The 26,723-nt window shown below is 38.4% G+C and overlaps 1 protein-coding gene across 1 annotated transcript in view; it reads right to left on the bottom strand.

Moving 5' to 3' along the window:
• ko (Stork-head domain-containing protein knockout) overlaps window positions 1–26,723 on the bottom strand; it is a 698,943-nt gene that overhangs the window by 53,194 nt on the left and 619,026 nt on the right. The gene's annotated exons all lie outside the window — the stretch shown is intronic.

The raw sequence follows: 26,723 nt of genomic DNA, 5'->3' as shown, positions 1-26,723 counted from the left end.
TTCATTATGGCCGGTTTCTTCAACCTTTGTTAAAATGCACCTAACATAGCGTTAGTTAACTCTGAGTTAAAAATGTAAAAATGTATATTACGTTTTTTCAGCTTTACATTTCACATTTTAACATTCTGTTTGTTAACTCTCTGTTAGGACCAGAGATCCTAAAGTTTAACCATAACCTATAAACCAAGTATAGGTTCAATTCTGTTTTCTGAACTCTGACAATTGCGATTCTCGCTTGTTTCCGTTGTTTGATTCAGAGAGGATAGAAGTCTTTTTATTCTCTCAGGTCTGATCTATGCTTCTCTCCGTCGTCTGTATCACAGTAACGTGGAGCGACGTATTGGTATTGTGTTGTGAAATGAAAAACACTGGAACAAAAAGAAATCGTGGGACTAATTTTACTTTGTTCGAGAGAATCCTTCATATGAAAATAATTTCGCAGTATTGGGAATAAACAAACAAACAAACAAACAAACAAACAAACAAACGGATCTACGGTACGTGAAAGCGAAAAGTGAGGCTTGGCGGAAAATAGCCTATACCTTTGTATGAACTTCCGTTCTGTCAAATCACTGAAATCATCCGTTCTGTTTATGTATTCATGGATATCATTTTCTAAATAGCGCACCAGCCATATTGAATACTTCTATGCTAACAGGGAGTTAAATGACTGAACTGCATGAAATTGGTCAGTTAAATTAACATGGGTTTTAACAGCCTGCTAGTACTAACAGTAGTTGAAGAAATGCTTCAAAGGTTATATTTGCAGTTAAAATGGAACAACAGACTGTTATAACTTAACAAAGGTTGAAGAAACCGGGCCTAGGTGTCCCAACCATCTTATTCTTGATGATTTTATGACCACAACTCTGTTTTTTTAGTTGGTTATTTAACGACGCTATATCAACTATTAAATTATTTAGCGTCAATGGGCCTGGTGATAGCGAGATAGTATTTGGCGAAATGTGGCCGAGGATTCGCCAGAGATTACTTGACATTCGCCTTACGATTGGGGAAAACCTCAGAAAAATCCCAACCAGGTACTCAGCCCAAGCAGGGATCGAACTCTCGCCCGAACGCAACTTCAGATCGGCAGGCAAGAGCCTCAGCCGACAGAGCTACGCCGCCTGTGGCCACAACTCTATTGCGTTAATTAGCCTCTACATACGGTATGACTCATTATCATATCTCCTTTGCCATACGGCCTCTTAATATATTGAGAGCGTATGGTGAAGGAAGTATAATGAAATGTTCGCATGTACTTTCTATAAACAATAATATATACTAGATAGCCTCTGACTGAGGATCTGGCTGGCTTAGGTGCATCTATTATCTATACATTTCACTTGACGATATGTGTCTGAGGAAGAACAACTGTTTGTATGCATCCCAAGTCTGATTAGTGTAATATGTAGCTAGTCAGCGATATATGCAATGGAGGAGGAAAGGAACTGACCACCCTATACTCCGTTATCTCCTGGCCTAATTGCCTCATAAGTGGTGCCTTCTTAGTATCCCTTGTGAGGTTTAGACCTGTCTTTGGACAGATGACTAAACAACAATATACCATATATTTAAATGTATATTTTTTGGGGGTATTATTAGTATTTCTTATAAACAACTGGTTTAACAATTGCCACGAGTGACTATAAATCTCATTAGAAATGAGAGCATGTGACGGAGCTTTCTTTTGATACTAATTTTATTACAGCATGTGATGTATAAGCAAGTGCGATGAATAGGAAATGAACTATAGCTGTGACTAATAAATTGTGAAGAGCTCCTCTAAACTCCGTGAAGATGACACGGTCATTTACTATTTACCAAAGACCGTATGTAAATAATATAACTTACTAAGTATGCAAATAATTACACAAACTATCGTTTTCCGCGTGCACACGTGTGTAAAATAAGAAACTTATTTATTTTACACATTGTATTGTATGGACGGAGACACAGAAATTCACAAGAATTAGTTATTCTTAAGTCTATTTTGTAATAGCTTTTAATATTGTTTTGCTGTTTACAAATATCGGCTTTTAAAATTGATGGCGATATTAACATTTATTACTTACTTGTTTATAGTGCAATAATTCTAAGTAACGTAGAAACAAAAGCTTTTCCAACTGTTCGAGAGATTATAAAAATAATTTATTATGAAAATCCGACCTTATACAAAAAGATTCCGTCTTAAGGATATTTATAACTGTTTTCTCTTTCAAAATCAACTCCATGAAGTCCTAAGTGGCGCTCAAATTATTTTTGGCTAAAAACTAATGTAATTGTGGGACTAAATTTCGGATTTAATCTGACAAAATAATGATTTCATTAATAAAATATTTTGTTTTTTATTTCTTTAACCGCTAGAGTTACGCTAACTTTACAGATTAATTTATGTTATTCCTGAAATATTTTGTTAAGTATGTTTTCCATTCTAAACATATTCCTGTAATCATAAATATCTTTGAAAAAATGTTTGTCTCTGAGTCTTACGTAAACAAAAATAAATCAAGAAATATCAGACACTGCTCTGAGTAAGGCTGCGGTCAGATTGGAGGCACGCTTGGGCAAGTAAAATGGAAGCGCCTGCGTGCCCAAGCGTGCCTGAAGAAACAAAATTAGTGAATATCTGTTTGGAACTATTGGTGGCGCGGCGAAGGTGTTCACACTGGAAGCAAGTTAAGGCTGACCCACAACAAATCGGGAAAGGAAATGACAACGAGAACGGAAATATTGTTAAAATAAATGTATTTAAATGTGAGCATACACAATTAACTATTGTGAGCTCGCATTTAAATACATTTATTTTAACATTATTTCCGTTCTCATTCTCGTTCTCGTTGTCGTTTCCGTTCCCGGTTTATTGTGAACCAGCCCTTACAAGCGCAAGCTTGTGCACGTTTGTTCAGCCGTCTCAGCCAATCAAATAAATTTGTTTTTTTTTTTTAGCACGCTTGCCTATGTGACGTGATATTTGTAGCTGTTTTTGTGAGTGATTTTTTTCCACAATGGATGTTGAAATAGTATTTAATCATGAAAGAAGGGCAAACTGGGATGCATCTTGCAAGGACATTCTAAAATAATAAAATTAAAGAATAACTCTGGCTGTTTAAGAAGATCGGGAAAAATTCGTTTATATTCTCCATTTTCCTCCTTGTCCTTAAAATATTCGTTCACCCATTCATCCCTTAATGCACCCTCATCACTAAAAACTTCAACACTCGATTTTCAAACACTAGATACTCTTCATCCAAGGAATCCCTTTCGACAACTAGACTGGGAGTGGAAGCAGTTACTTGCATCCAATGTGACCACATTTGCAGAGCAAGCTTCTAGGCACGCTTGGGCACGCAGGCGCTTCCATTTTACTTGCCCAAGCGTGCCTTCAATGTCACCGAAGCCTAAACCGCCATTTAATACCATTCTATTTTTAAAACACACTCAATATCTTCAGTAAACATGATTACATTTCATGTGCATAATTCTCGCATCAACTGATTTGTATATACGGAATATGAACAAAATATGTCCAGCACACAACTGACATGCCAAAAACCACTTACCTTGTATCAGGCATGATGAAAGATATTAAGGAAACGGGGAAATACAAAATGAATAAAAAGAGACACGAATAAAAGAAAAGAGTTGAGATGATGGATACCAAGTAAACTGAGAAACGTAAAGGCGAATGAACCCCATAACCCATACCAGACATGAAGAGCAAATGTGACATTTAAATACTAAACTACAGTACCTCAATATGTCAATCATGTTGCCTGGAACGCACACAACGTGTTATGCAAGCAAGGAACAGTGCGTCAACTATACCTCCAGCGATTCGACTTTTTGCCCCGCGTGACATCATGTCTACAGTATTCCTGTAAATAACACTATCAGAGAATGTTTAACACTGTAAACAAGGTCATGCTGTTTCTTGTGTCTTCCATGTAATTGCCGAGACGTCCGCATTTTAAACTGGTTTCTTTAAGAAAGCCACCTTCGGGGCATTTACATCTAACTCAACCAGTAATTTTAGCAGTAATCAATAATCGATAGTTGTAATGGCTGAAAGAGACAATGTATGATTGAAGATGTTTAGGGCCAACGGAGAAATATTTGGACTCATTTCCCACTGAGAAGGGAGGGGTCGTGGACAGATAACGCGAACTTTTAATAAAACTCGTATACACTGCCACCAATAAAAATGTACAATGATTTGACATGCTTGTTATGGATCCAAAATATCAGTGCATCTCCAGATCCCTCCGCTCATTTTTCTTGGCATTTGTGGCGTCACACGGAGGGGGAATACTAGAGGAAGGTGAAAAGTAGAAGCAATAAACGCAGAAGAAGAAAGCATTGTATCACATCCTTCTGAGATGAAGCTGATAACCCACCCAACAGCATAATCTCCGTGGCGTCGTTCAATTACGCTTATGCTTCTTATGAAACCAGTCTAGCAAGCAATATAATTAAGCAGCAAGAAAAGCCGCCATAAACATGTAAAAATAATTAATTTAGTGTACGTGTGATATGTGACTTGAAGCAACTTATTTAACTTCATAGACGCTATGCTTTGTAATACTAATTGGTTACGATGCTTTTGATATTTTTTATCTGCTTAATTCTTTCTTTCTTTCTTTACTTGGTTATTTAACGACGCCGTATCAACTACGAGGTTATTTAGCGTCGATCGGATTGGTGATCGCGAGATGGTATTTGGAGAGATGAGGCCGAGAATTCGACATAGATTACCTGACATTTGCCTTACGGTTGGGAAAAAAACCTCGGGAAAACCCCAACCAGGTAATCAGCCCAAGCAGGAATCGAATCCGCGCCCGAACGCAACTCCGGATCGGTAGGCAAGCGCCTTAGCCGACAGAGCTACGCTGGTGGCTCATCTGCTTAATGTTTTAATGGTAAGTTACACGTTAGGAATCCTAATTTCAGTCTATTTTATTGAAACATATTTAAGCGACACCAGAGACCCTCAGGTCCGTCCTTGCCTAACGGAGGTATGGCGACACATGTTAAAAAATTAAATTATGGTTTATTTAACAACACTTGCAAATGGAGAGGTTATATCAGCGTCGCCGGTGTGCAGGAATTTTGTTCTGCAGGAGTTCTTTTACATACCAGAAAATCTACTGACATGAGCCTGTCGCATTTAAACACACTTAAATGCCATCGACCTGGGCCGGGATCAAACCCGCAACCTCGAGCATGGAAGGCCAGCGCTATACAAACTACGCTACCGAGGCCGATTCGACGCATGTTGATTTGTGAGATATGGCACACTAAAAGATTGTAAATGTCAATAACTTTGAAAATAAGTTTTTCCAAAATAGAGTCTATGTATGCCTCTGGCTCAATACAGTAAGAAAATATGATAAGTTCCATTGTAATTTCACAGCTTCTCCCATAGATATGCAAAATGTATAACTTATTACTAGGGAACGGAATTTGATTAGTATTGACATCTACACAGCCATTTGTTTACAACCCTTTATACCAAGTCCTCCCCTCCATGACACACTCGCAGGTCTCTGCACGTCAACAACAGGTGAACGGGACAGTTGTCGCATAAGAACTTCAACATGCAGGTTTGCAGTTCAGAGTAGTGAAGTGCGGGTACAATGCCGAAAGTGAAACCAACCAACAATACAAAATTGAAAGATTATATTTGTAAAATCTCCAGATCGAGTATCAAAACTGAGGAAACAAATCCCTAAATAAAATTGTCGCTTCCCCCATGTCCAGTTCTTAAGAGCTGGGGGTCATGGTTAGAAGCTTGCAATTATTACGCACATCACCTCCAATCTGTGAAGAAAGTGGTCCAGTCTTTCGATTCCGATGACGCGGCTGCGATTCAAATACGCCAGAAACTGCTAAATGATAGAACAATCGAGAAAGAAGTCACGGATATTAAGCCAAATTTTGGATATTTACCGGATGCCATTATTCAATTAGAAAAGTCAGGAGTAGAACTAGTTGAGCAAATAAATATTATGAGGATTATTGTAAATAAACTAAGTGCAGTAGAAGGTAAAATAGGAAAACGTGTTGGTGAAAAAATGAACAGTTTTTTGATTAAAAATGATGGGTACGGTATTCTTAGTCGGATTTCAGATGTACTAACAAGGACGTGTCCCAATGAAGTCATTCAACATGTGAATTTAGTTGACATATCTTGTTTCAAGTACTCTCCAATTGTCTCTGCAGATGTAGAGCGGAGTTTTTCCATGTTAAAAAATTTCCTTCCTTACAACAGAACAAAGTTGTATTTTGAAAACTTGAAAATAATATTTACAATTTATTATAACAAGGCACAGCAGGAATAATTGTTTCATGAACAAAACATAGCATTAATTGAAAATGCCATGTCGTTTGGTTCTACATTTTGTTCAACATTTAATGACACTGTATTAGGCTATATTGTAAATATTGTAGTATATTGCATATATTGTAAATACTGTAGTATACGTTGTATAGGCTACATATTACCATATTTCATGATGTTGTAAATAAAGGTTTTAATTTAACACGCTCCTCACAGAAAAACACATATTAAGAGGAGAGTTCCATACAGAAGACAACTGTCTATCAACCATCAATATGTCCACTGACACGCGAAGATGCAGAGGTTGATATTTGTAATGTTGTTTATTGGTGTCTAGTGCGTTGCCAAGAAAAGCACATGTAGTTAAAAAATAAATGCAGATTATGCATGTAGGTCACTATATATCATTAAACTATAACAATAGTTTATTCTGAAATACGTTTACAGCACGTTTTTTTTTTTTATTTTAGTAGGTTATTTTACGACGCGTTATCAACATCTTAGGTTATTTAGCATCTGAATGAGATGAAGGTGATAATGCCGGTGAAATGAGTCCGGGGTCCAACACCGAAAGTTACCTAGCATTTTCTCATATTGGGTTGAGGGAAAACCCCGGAAAAAACCTCAACCAGGTAACTTGCCCCGACCGGGAATCGAACCCGGGCCACCTGGTTTCACGGCTAGACGTGCTAACCGTTACTCCACAGGTGTGGACTTACAGCACGTTGCGTGTAAGTTTGTATGAAGTGGACTGTAGTCGTCCATGCTCTGTGATGCAGCTCGCTTGACAGTCATTGAGCTACGAATATCTATACTACGTTTCACCATTCTTTATAATACTCCAAATCCCTTTCCCTGCTTATTGCATTACTAGTTGCACAACAAAGCCCTGTTTTATAGGGTTTTCCTCTTTGGCACTTACAGCCTTTTTTATGTCTTCAATTGATGGTTGGAAACGAATGCATGGTGTGGCGGATGGTGGAGTCGGCTTAACTTTACACAATCAAAACGTAACTCATTCCATCATGGGTGCCAAAAAGTCTATTTAGGTTTACGTACGTGCTTAAAGATGCTACCCTTTAAGCACTCTATTCTTGTATCCACTAGCAGCAGTAGTGAGACCACGTCAGGATTACAGAGAAAACAACACATTATCTGACTAGCCTCCTGTCCCTATCGAAGAGGAAAGTTTCACTTTCCTGCTGAGAATGGAATCAGGATTCGCTGGATATAAACAAAAACAGAAACTATCAGCCATAATAACAGCCTCGAGGATTAAACAACAGACTACCTGCATATGAAGGTAATTAACTGGCTTTGATGCTGTGTAATTTCATAAATAGAAACAACAGCACGACTGTCTTATGAAACCGATTTTCTTTCTGAAAGCGACCTTAAGGTTCGACTACTTCAGACTTCGAATTTTTTCCTGCTGTAACTCATGCGTGGCGGCCATTAAACGGAGGTCTAGAGATAAGGAGACAGTAAATCGATTCTTTACTTTCCACTTCTTGTAACCGTTTATTATTAGAGCGAGTGCAAGCGAAAGGAATCGAACCGCCTGCTCCAATTAATGCTGCGTGCGTCCGTTACATCGACAATTAGAATAGCTTCTGTTATGTCTGAGACAGTTTGTAGCGAGTCCATGCCAGTGTACCTCAGTTACTGTCTTGTCTTAATTCTCTGCGGAGACAGAAAATGTGTGCTACGAAGCTACTACACAATAAACAAACATCAGATATATATATATATGTCTATGGAGAAAGGACTACGCGTATAGCTTTTCAGCGACCCTCTGTCATTCAACTCGTCAAAAGTTTTATAGTTAGAACTCATACAAGTACAAAACAATACAACAATTACGTGTCGCGAAAAGCTAGAAATGAAATTACGAGTACATAAATCCTTAGGATTTACCTGAATTACGTTCATTTGCAAGACGTTTACTTTGTACGTTTGGCTTAATCTATTCATGTGAGCAATAACCTTCTAAAATGAATAGTCGCAAAAGAGGATCGCGTGCTAACATAACAAATTTTTACTTGATTAGTGCTTTGAGACTGAAGCCATGTGGTTTTCAACCGGACATCGACGAACTGCTGACAAGAAAGAGGTCTCAGAAATGTCCAGCACGCCATGAAAAATAATTCCTATTTATTTATTAACCTAAAGTAGTGAAACATAAGATATTGTAATGACAATGGGAAAACATAAATGTGAGATATTAGATCCTAGATTTTATCTATTGATTGTACATTTATATTATTTTACTCCGGCTTTTATAGTGTTTTCGGCAATGTGTCTAGGATCATATACATAAATATATTTGGCCTTCTCCAGATGGATTGACACACAACCAAATAGATCACATCTTGATAGATAAACGGAGACATACTAGTATAGTAGACATTCGAACTTTCAGGGGTGCAGACTGTAATTCTGACCATTATTTGGTAATTGGAGAATTAAGAGAAAGACTATCAGTAGCCAAGCCAATAGAGAAACAAGTTAATATTACTAAATTCAATATTTTGAAATTAAAGGACGAGGAAACTAAGCAAAATTATCAGGTCGAAATTTCGAATAGGTTTGCCACTTTAGAAAGTTCCGACGAAGTTGAGAAAGAATTAGATGTTAACAGCGTGTGGGAAAATATCAGAGATAGTATCAAAATTGCAGCTGAGCAGAGCATAGGTTATTATGAAACTAAGAAAAGGAAACCGTGGTTTGATGAAGATTGTTGCACTGTAGTAGAAAGAAGGAAACAGGCAAAATTGAAATTCTTACAGGATCCAGTTGAGGAGAAGAGAGATAATTATTTCAATGAAAGACGGGAAGCAAGTCATACACTTAGGAATAAAAAGAGAGGTTACTTGAAGGAAAAACTGAATGAGGTAGAAACAAATAGTAAGAATAAAAACATTCGAGATTTATATAAGGGTATAAAGGAATTTAAGAAACGATATCAGCCAAGGGTAAACGTGATCAAGGATGAGAATGGTGACTTACTTGCAGACTCCATCAGTCCTAAACAGATGGAAAAACTATTTTGCGCAACTACTAAATGTGCATAGGCCAAATAGAAATGATCGGGACGAAATTGAAATACAAACTGCTGAGCCATTTATACCCGAACCCACGCTTTCAGAAGTCGAAATTGCGATAGAAAATCTGAAAAAGTACAAGTCTCCAGGTATCGATCAAATTCCAGCAGAATTAATACAAGAGGGTGGAAATGCATTATATAGCGAAATTTATAAACTTGTAGTTGCTATTTGGGAAAAGGAAATTGTACCAGAACAATGGAAGGAGTCTATAATTGTACCTATTTTTAAGGAGGGGGACAAAATCAACTGTGGTAACTTTCGAGGAATATCACTTTTGTTGACGTCGTACAAAATTTTGTCCAATATTCTTTTGAGAAGATTAGCTCCGTACGTAGATGAAATTATTGAGGATCGTCAGTGCGGTTTTAGGCGTAATAGATCGACTATTGATCAGATTTTTTGTATTCGGCAGAAAATGGAGAAAAAATGGGAGTATAAGGGTACAGTACATCAGTTATTCATAGATTTCAGAAAGGCATATGACTCGGTTAAGAGGGAAGTATTATAGGATATTCTTATTGAATTTGGTATTCCCAAGAAACTAGTTCGATTAATTAAAATGTGTCTCAGTGAAATATACAGCAGAGTCCGTATACGTCAGTTTCTATCTGATGCTTTTCCAATTCACTGCGGACTAAAGCAGGGAGATGCACTATCACCTTTACTTTTTAACTTCGCTTTAGAATATGCCATTAGGAAAGTTCAGGATAACAGGCAGGGTTTGGAATTAAACGGGTTACATCAGCTTCTTGTCTATGCGGATGACGTGAATATGTTAGGAGAAAATCCACAAACGATTAGGGAAAACACGGAAATTTTACTTGAAGCAAGTAAAGCGATCGGTTTGGAAGTAAATCCCGAAAAGACAAAGTATATGATTATGCCTCGTGACCAGAATATTGTACGAAATGGAAATATAAAAATCGGAGATTTATCCTTCGAAGGGGTGGAAAAATTCAAATATCTTGGAGCAACAGTAACAAATATAAATGATACTCGGGAGGAAATTAAACGCAGAATAAATATGGGAAATGCCTGTTATTATTCGGTTGAGAAGCTTTTATCATCTAGTCTGCTGTCAAAAAATCTGAAAGTTAGAATTTATAAAACAGTTATATTACCGGTTGTTCTGTATGGTTGTGAAACTTGGACTCTCACTCTGAGAGAGGAACATAGGTTAAGGGTATTTGAGAATAAGGTGCTTAGGAAAATATTTGGGGCTAAGAGGGATGAAGTTACAGGAGAATGGAGAAAGTTACACAACGCAGAACTGCACGCATTGTATTCTTCACCTGACATAATTAGGAACATTAAATCCAGACGTTTGAGATGGGCAGGGCATGTAGCACGTATGGGCGAATCCAGAAATGCATATAGAGTGTTAGTTGGGAGACCGGAGGGAAAAAGACCTTTGGGGAGGCCGAGACGTAGATGGGAAGATAATATTAAAATGGTTTTGAGGGAGGTGGGATAAGATGATAGAGACTGAATTAATATTGCACAGGATAGGGACCGATGGCGGGCTTATGTAAGGGCGGCAATGAACCTTCGGTAAGTAAGTAAGTGTCTAGGATCATGACCCGATAAAGTAAAGAAATCTGAAACCAGGGATACGTTCCTTTATAGTAGGAGATCGAATAACAGTCCAATGATTTCATAATCAAAAGCTATTAACTGATCACCGCGAAATAATAATAATAATAATAATAATAATAATAATAATAATAATAATAATAATAATAATAATACATAACACATAATGACGTCAAGATCATTCTCAAGACAGTAACAGAAAGTTTACAGAAATAAGAGAAGACGTGCGTTAGTATAAATACAAACTGTAACAACCAGCAATATACGAAATATTTAGGGTTGGGTGGGTTTTCGAAGGTTGGATCCATGCAATAGACTTATATTGGCCCACTGTCACTTCTGTATGCGATTATTGTTCCAGTCCGACAGATGGCATGGATGTCAATCGTGATTCCGATGCTCATAGGCGGGTCATCCTACCTCAGGCCTGATAGCAAAGTATCAATCCCAGGCGAGTACCTGATAAGCCCAAGAGCCAGGAGCCTCAAAGTCTTAAATCCTGTATCAGCATCGAAGACCAGTACTCTTCTCCAACCAGGAGATCAACCGTGAAAGGAATGTGCTTACTATTGCCTCATCTATTGGAACGAAGTAGATAAATAATATTATCGTTATAACGGCAGTTTAAAAACCATGCGCTCTCCTGCATATGTTAATGAAGAGATTAAAAGACCAGGAGATTAACTGTGATCTAATTTTGTAACTAGGGTAGTATCAATATGTCTATATCAATGTTATGGTTTGTGCTGTGAGAGCTAGCCAATAGAGATATGAGTACCCACGTGTGTGACCTTATGACATCTTATGACATCAACATTCATTCACAGCATTACCTCCCTTCGTCTCATCCGGCGGAGACTTTCTCGTGGTTGGAGCACAGTACTATCCCCAAGAATTCACTTCAGTCTATTTTTTTTACTACTACAGATTATAGATGAAATGAGGGAGAAGTGGAGAGTGTTCGTGGAATGAAAGAGAGAAACAGGAGTACGTCGAGAAAAATCTTATACTGTATGTGCCGGAATTAAAAAAAAAAAAAACCCGCTTACAATAAAGAACTCAGTGTTTGCTTGACACAGTGAGTAGGGCAAACACGTGCAGTGATCCTCTCCCGGAGTTGCCGCTTCTTTCTGTTATATCTTATCCTTTGCGAAGCGCATACAAGACTAACGTGATAGTCATTCATAAAAAGTGGCAACGTTATATTACCCAGAAAACACAATACACACAGCCAATTACTATACTTATATGCCTTCCTTTCACTCCTTGAAGATAAAATCGGAGGTTATTACGGTTCTGTTATCTTAAGTACATCCTCTGTTATTAATATCTAGAGTTGTTGATCATAGATCATAGGTGAAGGCTTTTTAAACATGGCACAAACTATAGGACATTTCCTTTGTCCACCACAAATTCTTCACGATAGAGTCGGAAATTGAACTCGGGCCGATTGGACAGAAGACTAGCGTGCTAGCGTTGGACTACAGACGCGGAAAATACTTTAGGGTACTCCGATAATTGAAAACTTCCCCGGAAAATGATGTAACGCAAAATTCTTGAAATGTATGATATAGATGGAAAAAGTAATTTTAAAGCATTTATTTATAACAAATTATTGCATTTAATGGCTGAATAAACTTTTATCCTTATTTAGTCAAATGTTTGTTATAGTAAATATAGACTTAATGAAATATGCCCCTGAAATAATTTTCCTTTCTCTGAAACGTGAATTACATACAGTTTTGCTGGTTACACTGATGAAGAAATAACAACCAGAGACCATACACTGCATTTATCGATAAAACGGAATTTATAATATGGGTAGTACCTTAATACATAGGGTCTATATCTATAACTCAACGAAAATTAAACAGAAATATAATGAAAATTATATCGAAATACAGTACCTCACTGCCAACAGATCAGACGAGTTCGGAAGCGTAAACAAGTTGCAATAATCTCAACAGTCGACCCAATCACAGAAATTACACCAAAGATGTTCATATCATTTGCACAAATGAATGAAAAATACGAGTACTGCGTACCATAACGTTCAAATTATGTCATAATCAAGTACATGAAACATTGTACTAAACTTGAGATCATCATCATCATCATCATCATCATCATCATCATCATCATCATCATCATCATCATCATCATCATCAAAACCATCCTGGTCTATCTTAAAGGATTAGTGACATTGGCCCGTTCCGTCCTCACTCTGGTAAGGATCCCAACTAAATTGAGACATACGCGAGTGTCGGAATTCTACTATACTGTCCCGATGAGAGGAAATTAATTTCCACTTCCTGCAACGAATTGAACAGAGTTCGCTTGATGTGTAGTTTCAGCAACAGCGGTGGGCGACTTTTTTTAAAGTCTACAACAAACTAGACTGATTATGTATTAGTAAAATATACAAAATTTGTATTATAAACTGTAACTCAAATATGCACTTCATGTAGGCCTACAATGCAATTACTATAAATCTTGTTAAAGATAAAATAAACAATGACACATTAATGTTCATGATAATAATAATAATAATAATAATAATAATAATAATAATAATAATAATAATAATAATAATAATAATAACAACAACAACAACAACAACAACAACAATAATAGTGAATAGAGTGCAGCTGTTCCTTGCAAGGTACTTTAGTCTGCAGGTTCGTTCCCAGGGCGCCCCGCCGAGCTGTATGACTACCCCACACAGGAATGACTGACTCGTTGGAGGCTGTGGCCATTACGTCATAGGTGTTCAACCTCTGGTGGCCGCACACACGGGCCGGAAATGCATTGAGCGAACCTTACAGCACGGTATTTCAGACTTCACTGTATTGGTTTATTCTTCGAAGATTTTCATGCTTCTAGTGAGGTTTTACACAGACCTCATATTTTTTCCGCCCCGATTCAACACGGACCCAGCGAGACTCGCGTGACGTGGGATCAGCATGACGCGACAAGCTTGGGACATCAAACGACACAAAAAAGTGACAAGGGATTTAAGGAAATCCCAATGATTTCGGAAAACGTCAATACTCGAAATGTAGTAATAAAATACAATACGTACTTTCTTTAACACTTTACTGTAGTGTATTTTATTTTATATTCATATTGTTGTTCACTCAACAGTCCAAAGACAGGTCTGAACCTCACAAGTGATACCAACAAGGTACCACTTATGAGGCAACTAAGACAGGAGATAATGGAGGTTTTCCAGTTCCTTTCCCACTCCATTGCATACATCGCCGATTAGCTACATATTACACTAATCAGACTTCAGATGCATACAAACAATTATTGCTCTTCCTCTAACACATATCGTCAAGTGAGATGCACTGCCTAATAATAGATATTCATATTACATAACAATATTTCCATGACTACTATATGGAAAACATAAATGGCACTGACAATGACAATGAATGAATGGGGAAAATGGAGGAGAATCATTTAAAAGGTACGCGAAAACACGTCCCTGCAAGGGGAATTTGGGAAGGAAAGGAAGTGAGTGAGCTCCAAGCCCTTGGTCCCCTGCGGTGGCTGAGTGGTCAGACCTTCAGCCTGTCACGCATTTCGTCATCCTTCCCCGAACGCCGGCTGGCGACGCACGGAGGAGGTTGGCCTAGGGACGAAGGGGGTTGCCTACTCAAAACCTGTGTTCGCAGCGGATCTTAGTGACGTCAGCCGATGTGGATTTGGGAATGCGCCTAGCTTGAGATCGTAAAAAGTCGCAGTACTGGTTACTGGTAATAGTGCCTCCCTCCTGAAAATTCCATTCCATTCCAAGCTCACCCTGAAGCACAAAAGGCGACACAATGCGAAAACCAAGGCTCCGTTTTTTAGAAGGTTTTAATTTCGAAAATGCCAAAATTCATATGATGAATGAGATGTTAGTGCGTGGCCCATTTCTTTTAGGACTCATTCCGGCATTTGTCTCGATGCCATAGGAAAACTACATAAAATCACATAGGAAATTAATTGTCTCAATTTAGGAAATAAACAAATTGGCTGTCAGATGATTCTAATAAAACATGGCCGGACAGGCCCTGAGGGGATACTGTGGGGAAGGGGTTGTGTTCTTACTAAGGAGAGAGAGGAAAAAAAGAAATATGCGTACCTAGCTTAGACGTGGGTTAGAGTGAACACTTTTGCAATCCTCATTCTGAATATAAGGGATTCAGTTGCTGAAGGCAATATCCGTCGCGTTGGATACCGGGCTAGCCAGGAAAACGAGTTCACCCCCGTCAACCAATCCCGGAATTTGGGGATGTGTAGTGGTGAAGGATATTATCCTTGGTGTGTATGTAATAGCTCGAATTGTGGTTAACCACGAGACGGGGTAATGGGATGTTTCTGGCATAAGATGAACTGGGGATGGGTTCCGATCCTGAGAATCGAAAAGGCAATAGTTGCTTGCCGCTTCTCAGGTCGGAAAAGACAGAGTTCAGATCCGTCAGCTCAAATAGGATGAAGGAAGGCAGGAATTATGGGACGTGATTCTGACCTAAGACAGACTGGAGGTGGGACCTGATCAGGAGTCTCGAACAAGCGATGAGTGTTTGTTCCTTCGCTAGTCATTCCCGTTGCTATATTCCAGGTCGTCAGTAACAGAGTTCAGCTCCGCCAGTCCAAATTAAAAGCGGTTTATGGAAAAGTTAAGCCTGGTTTGATGAGTTCGGGGTAGGTCAGAGTTGGGAGCTTCGTGAGTGTAAGACACTACCCCCGCCGTTTTCAATGCTGTATTCCGGGCAGTCAGAGCGAAGTTCAGCTTAGTCAACTCAATATGAATAGGAAAGGATGTAGGATTGTTGCACTATTATTCCAGACTATTTCAGCAGTGAGTGCAGTATTCCAGCGGCAATACTAAGAGTAGTGTGATCACCTACTTAAACAGGGGACAACGCCAACCTTTTTATCATCTTGCCTCATAAGAATGCCTAATAGCCGACCGTACCGATGGTTCCTGTTGGGATTAGCATGAGCTGCCGCGTAGGCCTACAGGTTTTTAGCAAATCGCACGATGAATTCGTCAATGGCTGGCAAATTTAGCTCATCACGGAACTTCTGTCTCGAGGCGACTCAAGGGAGATTGATAATGATTGGAATCACCTGGTTCTGGATAACTTGGAGTTTACGGGTGTAGGACACGCCCACGAACCACCATGCGGGTGCGGCATATGTTGTGACAGAGCAAACGAGGGCAATTGGAAGTCCCAATTCATGCCACTCTTATCCAACTACATATACCTGCATTTATACAGAGATTGTAAAGAGATGTGAACTGTAGGCCATTAGAAAATTAGACCTCCTTTCGATTCTGATTTTCCCCTAATTTCTCATTTACATCACACAAACATCGCCCCAGCTACTTGTATATACCGGTACTATAAATTCGTCAGCTTCTTGTACTTTTCTAGTCCTCTACATTTTACTTACGAGTATAAGCCTATAGGCCTAGCATATTTTTTAGACGATTTCATACATTCTGCGCATACAGAGAGTGGATAATAAATGTCGCTTGCGAACATCCAGATCAATGATGAAACTGAAGACAAGAAAATGCACAATGATAATGATCTGTTGCTATAAGTATTCGATCCTACGATAGGCAGCAATTCTCCCGCAGAATGCGTGGCAAGTAGGCCTACTGTGAGGGAATGTTAGACAGGAGAGGCACCTCTGAGAAAACAATAACAACTTATAGCTTACTGAATGGTCTGGTGTTATATTCTACACGCTAATGAAATTATTTTGGAAGTTGGGATAGTTGACGAGGATGTGTCAAGTAAGCTTATAGTTCCAATTTTAAACAGTGCATACATAAGCGTTATTCTCGAATGAATTGTTCTATTAGACTTCGGAGGAATGATGATTGTAATATGTGAAGCCCGAATTTCTAAGCAAAATGCATATTCTTTCCACACTTTTAAAGGTAAGCAGAAAGGTTATACTTCGTAAGACACACCTAGATAAGCAGTTTTAACTATGTTTGTTAGTGTTTATAAATGCTTATTTCGCAGGAAAACGTTTTTGCTTACTTATTTTATGATTTTGAATTAAAACAGCATATTTTACCCAAAACTGTAATTTTAAAAGTGCATATTTCACTCCCAGCCGTCATTTATCACTGATTCCCTTTTTTCATTGGCATTCAAGAAAAGATTCAGTACATTCATAATGTTTCTCCAAAATACTCGAAATTTTAAAGCAGTTGGAAGATCGGAATAATTCCTTGGAACATTCACTTTCTCTGATAGACGAAATTTCGGTATCATCATCTTCAGAAAATTGCGTTCGACAAATTCAATCAGGTATTACAGAAAAATTCCGGTTACAAAACACTGTATCAAATTTCTAAAAAGTTTTCTGGTAAAGAAACAGATATTGAAGAGGAATTCATCGAAGAACTTTGATACTTTTCACATGCGCCTCTGACGTCATGCGACGTCGAAAGAACATTTTCACTGTACAAATCATTCTTCACTGACAGACGTACGCAGGAGATCCACACAGAAAAATCTCAGGATTTCCTTCCTTGTATACTGCAACAGCCTGCAATAAGGTAAGAGTTCTATGAAACAAATACTAAATTTATCATATTTCTGTGTATTCGGTTTTGCTTATTTTGGTGCTTATTTTCACCATTTTTCGTGCTTATTTGCTTGCTTATTTTACTGTTCGATTATGCTTAGAAATCCGGGCTTTACTAATATGTGTATAGAGGGGTCGGCTGACTGGCTGGCTGGCAGACTTTTCGAGCGCCGACCGGGGATGGATCCATGCACTTGTCTCATATTGGCCTGTTATGCGCCCTATACATGCGATTATTATTCCAGTGCGACAAGTGGTTGGATGGCATTTGTGAATCTGATGCTGACAAGCGGAACATCTTGCCTCAGCCCTGACAGAAACATTTTCCATCCTCAGACTAGTATTTGATATGTCTCAGAGCTCGGAACTCCAAGCCCTTTCAGAACTTACATCAGCATCGGAAACCCGAACTATCCATAATACTTCATCCCACATTATGGATGGAATGCAAGACGGAAAGGAGAATACTCGGGAGAAAATCCTCTGCAACGTTTACTTTGGTTACCACAAATTCATCACGACCAGGCCGAGGATCGAACTCGGCCCACGAGAATGGAAGACCAGCGCGCTAAAACTGAGCCATAGAAGATTCATGCAGATGGTTAGACATTTATACACAATCTAAGCTTAGAATTCTACTTGAGGTTTACGCCGTAATTTTGCTTCTCTTCTGTTTCTAAGGATTGATGTTCTTTGTTATGGATTCTCGTCTCTCGCCTTCAAATTCAGTTGTCAGACAGCAAACTCGAGTAACCAATTGAAACGAACTCTTACGCAGAATTCCCTACTCACATTAAGACAAAGGTAGATCTAACCTTTGAAGCCATCGTGTCTCCTTATATTTCATTGATAGTATGTACAACTGCAAATCAAGTCGCGAACGGTTAAGTTCCGACTGGGTGTAAATTATGTTTTCAGTTTTATTTAATTATTAGGGCCAGGAAATTCACGCCTTAAAAGCCTAGCTACATGCAAGTATACCTTTAAAAACCTTAATATATGCCAATAAATATGCACTAATAAAATTCTATATTTCTTGATATCACTAACAAATAATAATAATAATAATAATAATAATAATAATAATAATAATAATAATAATAATAATAATAATCAATAAATTAACGAATGAAATAACATTATAGGTCAAACAAGATGAGATTAAACTTACATTTATTGTTGAGAGCGGCACATTACTGTGTCGTGAGATTCGCTAGTGTGCAGCGAAACTTTCAATACTTATATGGTAAAAATATAATTATAATCATTTCACTCAATGCCAGTTTTCAAAACTAGAATAATCAGCTTAATGAGCTTAAACGCGAAAACATGCCACAATAATATAAAAATTATGAAATATTATGCATTTATAAAAAAGACGCCAAAACATGCAAATATAAGCAACATAAAATTTAGTTTGATAAGTTTAAATGTTGATGATTCGTGAAGATAATTAAACAGCAATTAATTACAGCCAATGGAAAAATATATGCAAATGCATGAACTTCCTGGCCCTATTAATTTATAACTCTACCAAGACTTGGCATATCGAAAATCACGTTCAATATCCCTTCATCGAAGTAGTCTGCCATCAGTGCTCCGATCTAATACAAGTTCTAGAAGATCAAAACTCAAACAGCTCATTTTGGTTAAGAGATCATACAAAAATCTTCAAACGAATATTGCAGACATTTAACACACAGAGTGAAATATGGTGATGTGTATTTCGAGTCTCTTTTTCTCTCTCTTGCAGAGGAGGGTCTCGAAGGGTAGCACTGCAGTCTCTAGTTGGCTTATTGTACCTCACAGCTCTTATAGTAGAAGTTATGGTATTTACAATCCGAACGATCGCGCTCTTGTAAATATCGTGACTCAGCTGCGTGATGCAGCTGCTGATTCAGCTTACAGTTCCGATGAAGTCTCACTGCAGTCTCTTTATCCCCCGAAAGTATGCTAAGGCCTCCTCAGGCTGATGACATCAGTACACCAGACACATACATCACACCGACTCCGTTTTGGGTAATGCTATTGTAATGATGATAATTAATATTTAAACGGACAATAACGATGGAATTATGGACGGAAACGAGAGAACGGCAAGAAAAATCCAAAGGAACCTTGGATTTGTCCACCACAAATCGACTCCACAGCACCGGGATTCGAACCCACATCCGCAGACACAGTAAGCCAGTGCTGTGCGAACTGAGATGCCGTGAGATCAAACGAGCGGTGGAGTTCTCAGTCGTGCACACAATGTCACAAATGTTGTGGGAAGGTGTGGCGGGGAATACTGCAGGCAGTCCACACCCTAGTTACGTGGAGTTAGGATGTACAGAGTAGTCGAAAAGTGAGCGTAGCCCCCTTTATTTCGCGAAGATTTGCGTTAGTATGTTGTTAACTTTGGTAACCATGCAATAACAGGTATCGCACAACGAAAGAGTTACGAGCAGATGTGGAAAATGCTTCCACACGCGCACGTGATCCTTGGATTACCTCCGCAAAACATCTGCCAGAACATGGCGCAGAATTCAGCTGTACTACGCGACCAAGGCGGGACCCGTCGTGGCAGAATGAGGAACTCCGTGCTCGCTGCGTATGTTTACTGCTGGAGTGTCGTCACATCCGATGCCTAGAGTTTCAATCTGGTCGCAATGCCGCATGTAGGAAGACGTGTGTTTCGTAGCCAAGCGCGGAGCATTATTGATAATGCCATAAAGTTTTGTGATAAAGAAGAGACAACTGGTTTATTCCTACCTCTGTTGAAGGCAACAGAGCGTGCTGCAGCTGTTGTGAAGGTAAATAAGGAAACAATTAATAGTCCACACCTGTGGTGTAACGGTTAGCGCGTCTGACCGCCAAACCAGGTGGCCCGGGTTTGATTCCCGCTCGCGGGAAGTTACCTGGTTGAGGTTTTCTCCGGGGTTTTCCCTCAACCAAATGTGAGCAAATGCTGGGTAACTATCGATGCTGGACTCCGGACTGATTTCACCGGCATTATCACCTTCATCTCATTCAGACGTTAAATAACCTAATGTCGTTAAAGCATCGTAAAATAATCTACTGAAAAAACAATTAGTAGGATTAGAAAGGAAGGTAAAGAATGAGAAATGCTAAAGTAAGAAATGTATATCGACTGCAATATTGTATAAAATACGGTACCTACTTTAGTTTACGTTGCTTTCGATCCATGTTCCTTCCTTTACGAACACCGATGTTGTGGTGTGTTTTCTGAATAGATTCCTATGTATGTAAGCATATGATAAATAAAACTAAACAATAAATATAAACTATAAACTTATACAAACATATAACATATAAAGCATATTAATAATAACGAAACAAGAGAACAGTTCAGCATGTGCTTCATTTTGCATCTGATGCGGACTTTACAGCACGGCCTGTGTTGTGAAGCGAATCGCAGCGCCACCAAACAAAACGGTTCCCGCCTTGGTCGCGTAGTACTATGACAATGACGGTGTCCATAGTGACGTTCTGGACCTTTAAACCAACATTTAGTGTCCACATCAAGCGTGAAATGGCTTTCACTGTAGCACAGAGAATTATTTTTTTATTGTGAAACATTTAGTGAGGAACAAAGGTTACAATAAATTGAAGCGACGTTTTAGACGAGAGTATCCGGAAACACGAGTTCCTTCATAATCGTACCCTTATAAATTTATAAACTTCTTAAGTGGAGCTCTACGGAATGTGTGTAATAAAAAGGCACTGGTGAAAATAAAAAAAATCACACGCGAAAGTGTAGTGATATTCGAGTGTGCTTGAAATTGAAATGTTACACAAATAATACTTCATGAAATTAAAATGAATCAGTTGCACGACAGCCCAAGAAGGATCGAGTGCTGGCCTCAAGCCTACATGCCTCAGCAGAGGTGAAAAATCATCCAATCAGCGCGGAATAACATGTGGTTAACACGATTATCTCCCCCAGCCGTTACAGCTGGTTTAAGAAATCGGATTTCGTTACTCACACCAGCTATCTAAATTCATCACGATACTGGCTAGGCCCCGGTCACATGCTTTGGCCGAAATTTGAACGCATTCGAATTCCATGCGGAATCGTTACAGGTCCAAAAATTGCATGTGGTAATTTTTTAAGACCCTTGAATTGCATGCGTAGGCATTCTCGTACGGGAAAGGCCGAATCCCCGAAAGCAAAACAAATTTAATTTGAAGTAAACTCTCGAATATATAGTAAGTACAGTGTTAGAAAATAGTTTTGTTGTGTCTCTTGGTGGTGGAAATGTTGAGAACTGACACGCGATTTACACGAGTACGTTTATATGTATATATATGTGCGCTGTCTTCATTGATTTCAAGCCGAGCGGCAAGCCTCTCGTCACGCTCAGAGTCTTCCTAACGTCCTCTGCGGTGAAGCAGTCAGTAGCGTGCTGGCTTGCGGTCTCTGAGGTCCGCTTTCGATTTCTGACCAGGTCACTTTTTTATTAACGTAACTAATTTTTATACATGTTACCTCTCTTCATTTTTTAAATTTCTATACTGGAACGAATTATTTTTCAACTCTGGCTCGACTAGGAGAATAAAAAACTATTGGGAAATCAATTTTCTTCTCCAAATAAAACAAAGGTAAACAAACAAATTAAAGCAAAATAAAAAAATTGCACATGTGGACCTAATAATGTGAGCAAAATGTGCAAACCCCTCAGCGTAACTCACAGATAAAGAGCTCCTTTCGCGATTCGAGGCTGCACTAGGGCGTGACTGAAATCATGCTTGGGCTGACGATTTCTGTAACTGTAAGAGGACGTCAGATAATCTCATAACGGAGACTCGCTCTCAACTTGCTAACATACTATTTGGATATGTTATGTTTTTTATTTAACGACGCTCGCAACTGCAGAGGTTATATCAGCGTCGCCGGATGTGCCGGAATTGTGTCCCGCAGGAGTTCTCTTACATGCCAGTAAATTTACTGGCATGAGCCTGTCGCATTTAAGCACACTTAAATGCCATCGACTTGGCCCGGGATCGAACCCGCAACCTTGGGCATAGAAGGCCAGCGCTATACCAATTCGCCAACCAGGTCAACCTATTTGGATATCATAAATAGCACCGACGCTGGTTAACCTCGCAGTTGATATAGCGTCATTAAACAACACACAAAGGAAATAATGTGTGTACTATGGAACAAGCGCCTTAATAAATTCTATTATATAGTCAATGATTAATAAATACAACACCAAAAGGAGCTCTGAGCATGTACAGCACGCTTAATCCCGCTGACTGTCCACGTGTTACTGTTATTATGCATATTTTCCCAGGCGCCATAAATGTCCGTCCCTGCCGTAAATATAACTGAGGTTTATTCTCGTAGAACTAGAGCACGTAAAAAAAAACTCCTGCCCCTGACTTAGATTGCTGGAAGCACAATTTAACGGCCAATTGTTCCTTGTCTCACCGAGTTCTCTGCTATAAAGGGAACTTTTCTGCGGGTCAACGAATCGAGAGACTAAAGAGATGTCCGACAAAATACGAAACAAAATAGAACATCTTTTAAACGAGGAAGGATAGTCTCGTTTATTACCCCAGGTGTTTTAACTGTAAGCCAACTACCAAATCTAAAGATATATTGAAACTACATTCTGAATTCCACTTCATGATTGCTGGTGAAAGCTTTAGTATGACGTTTCGAAGGTTCGAACTACTGTATCAGCTTAGAAGATGAAACAAAGGACGGGAGACGAATATCCAACTCATTGTCGTTGTTACAAGGGGTCAGTCTCTTGGTCTAGTGGTTAGCAAATATGGCTTCTAACCAGGAGGTTTCGGATTTGATTCCAGATCTCTGTCAAGGGATTTTTCCTTTATTATGAATTGTTCCTTGGTATGTATGGCCTCCAAGAAGTTACGATCTTCATATTTCACCAGAAATAGAAAAATTGTTATTTTAATAATAATAATAATAATAATAATAATAATAATAATAATAATAATAATAACAATAACAATAATAATAATAATAATAATAATAATAATAATAATAATAATAATAATAATAAATGAACAAGCATAATAAGTATGTGAACTACAGTGTATCCGAAGTGAAATGAAGGATATACATTTGGAAAAAAAAAGTGTAAATTATGTTTCCACAGACTATATCAATTTACTTTAGACCATCATGGTAGTCTAGTGGTTGGAGTGTTGGATTCATATTCCTGTGAACCCAGGTTCGATCCCCGGCGTAACTCTGATTTAGGCCTTGTGTTGGGCAAGCTAACAGGAAACACAAGGGTAATATCCGGAGCTCCGGTTCTCTGTGGCATCCCAACAATCTCCATGATCATCTCATTTCATCACGGGAGACCGGGTTCCTATTGCGTTTACTGGTCGACGACTCTGTTCATAAATTGATCTACAAAACCGGTTCCATATGGGCAAATGATGAACAGTTAAGTGCCCGCCATTACACATAATAATAATAATAATAATAATAATAATAATAATAATAATAATAATAATAATAATAATAATTTATTTCACGTCTCGAAACCCTAACACTTTAACAACTGCTAATTCGTACGCATTTTACGAAAGCGCGAACTGTAGCGATTCTAATGGAAACAGGGCCTGCAGCACAGAGACTTTCTGATGACAAAGATGAACCTCCGGGTACCTGGAAAGAGAGATCTTTGGAAGACGACCCCGACTCGCTTAGTTACATAGTCACGTTCGGGATCTTCGCGGGTCGCAGGTTGCATCCTTGCGTTACGTATCGGCTCGGGGGAGAGGGGATGTGAACGTAATCACTGATGTTGGATAACCCGAGGGCCGCTCATCGCAGCTTCGGGGCATGACGGGAGAAAGTGTTACAGCTTAAAATGCTGCCCCTGTGTTGGAGATGCGCAATCAGGACGGAACGGCCTTCGTGCGAAAAAAAAAAAAAAAATTACAGATGCACTGGCTACTGAAGGTGCGGCCGAAAGCGAATACACTTATCTATATTAACAGCACGTTAGGCCTGATTGTCTGTACAGAATGAAATTGACTTATGAAGTAGAAGAGTAAACTCTGACCGCAATAAATGGCTGAGAGAAAGAACATACATTAAGCAGCAGAATTTTTCACAAATTAATTTCTCAACGGGATTAGGCAATGCATCGCATAATGTTACGATTATTATTATTATTATTATTATTATTATTATTATTACAGATAGACAAATTATTAGACTAAATCAATTATGTGCAACGAAGCTGTATTTATCGGTAGAAATAATGAACAAAAATATATTTTGCACAGATATAATGAACAGAAAATTGAGTCTTGAAGTTACTAATATTTTGTGAACATTCCCTTATTCTTTATTAACACGTTGATTTTTTCAGTGGTGCCGGAAACCAAAGTTTTGACACTTTCTTTGAATATCAGCATCATTTAGCCAGATATCAGACAGTGCTTAAATGAGTCCATGTTTTGTTGTAAGCCTCTTTCTGTTCACTTTCTTCTTCAGTATAGATCAGATTTTCAATTTCGTTCATGTCCGGTCTTCTTGCAGGCCACGGGAGAATATCTTCTGTAGTATATAATTAAAACACCAGTAGTACCAACATAGCCACAAAAAATATACTTAACCATTGGAAAAATATACCAGAAGATGCAAACAATCATATTTACAACAATAGAGACTCTATGAATTATACTGGTAGTTGATATGACATGTTTCCAAGAAAAAGTTTTAGTCTAATAATTTGTCCGCGTTTGTATTATTATTATTATTATTATTATTATTATTATTATTATCTGATAAATTCTCAGATTTTTTTTATTGTCAGCGAAATATATTCAAAAATTATCAAGGAAATATAGGTTTTAACCACACCAACATAAGTGGTTTTCATCATGTCTCCGGCTTGTCTGTGTGTACAGTGATTTTTCCTGTACAATGACGAATTTTCATCATATGGATACGATGTACATGAAATATAATTATTTTACAGAAAAAATTACGGAGTGTTAATTTGCAAAAAAAAAAAAAAAACACACACACACAAAATGGCAATCTATTCGAAATTTGCTTCGACTTCCCTTTCAAATTGTGTTTCTTACCCAAGAAAAGAGGCAGTGAATATAGTACGTCCCCATACCCATGGGGAAACGAGCCTCATCATGCGTTCACTAATGAGAGACACTTTGTAGGTCTCTTTGTTGTCTTTCTTATTATGCATAAAGTTTAATTCATAATTTGAGAACAAGAGATTTATGATTAAAACTTACGAATCGAATTTGTAACACGTTTCATAGAATTTTATTCTCAAAATAACATGTTACTAGAAAAACTATCTGCCTAATACTCCACCGAACAATTGCGTTAAAACAGACAGACAATACTGAGCGCTTATACGGTGGCGAAAGTTTCAATAACTTATTGAATCAATGTGCCATACCCGATCTAAAATTATAAATGGATCTGTCTGTAGATAATGACAGGTGATTGATGGAGGAAAAAGAGAGAGATACTCTTGCTATGTATGTGCAGCTAGCTACTATACAGCAATTTCAGCTCATATCAGATACCATAGCTTATTCCTATAGAGATAATGAGCATTTACAATATGAAAGAGCATTTACCAACACAGATACCTAGACACTCTTGGTATTGTTAATGTAGCTTCTTCTGCATGAAATAGTCGTCATTCATGAGAGTTGACGTGAAACAACATTTTCCATTTGAAATTCTTCATAGTTCTACTTACTTAAGCTAGTTCACAGGTTTAAAATCGGACAAGGATTTTTTTAGGAAGGTGATTACAGACCTCAGCGTAGTTTCTCTAGGAAGATGAATAAAGCTAAAGTATCCATGCTCTCGATTTACGATATGTAAAAGAACTCTGTCAGCGAGAGGTGCAGGAACAGTGTTTACCGTCCAAATGTTTGTCAATCATCCAGTTCCCCACAGATGCCTCTGCGGACCAATGTATAGAACGTATACTGATTCATATATACCGTACAGGTCTTTGCATACCGTCTCGTGGGATCGTAGAAGCCTCTGACAGACGAAGCAGGAAACAAAGGAGAAAATATGAGAAGGGGACATA

The sequence above is a fragment of the Periplaneta americana genome, chromosome 2 (assembly GCF_040183065.1).
Source record: "Periplaneta americana isolate PAMFEO1 chromosome 2, P.americana_PAMFEO1_priV1, whole genome shotgun sequence".
Taxonomy (NCBI): domain Eukaryota; kingdom Metazoa; phylum Arthropoda; class Insecta; order Blattodea; family Blattidae; genus Periplaneta; species Periplaneta americana.
The sequence above is the reverse complement of the archived record's forward strand: the minus strand, read 5'-3'. Positions and strand labels throughout refer to the sequence as shown.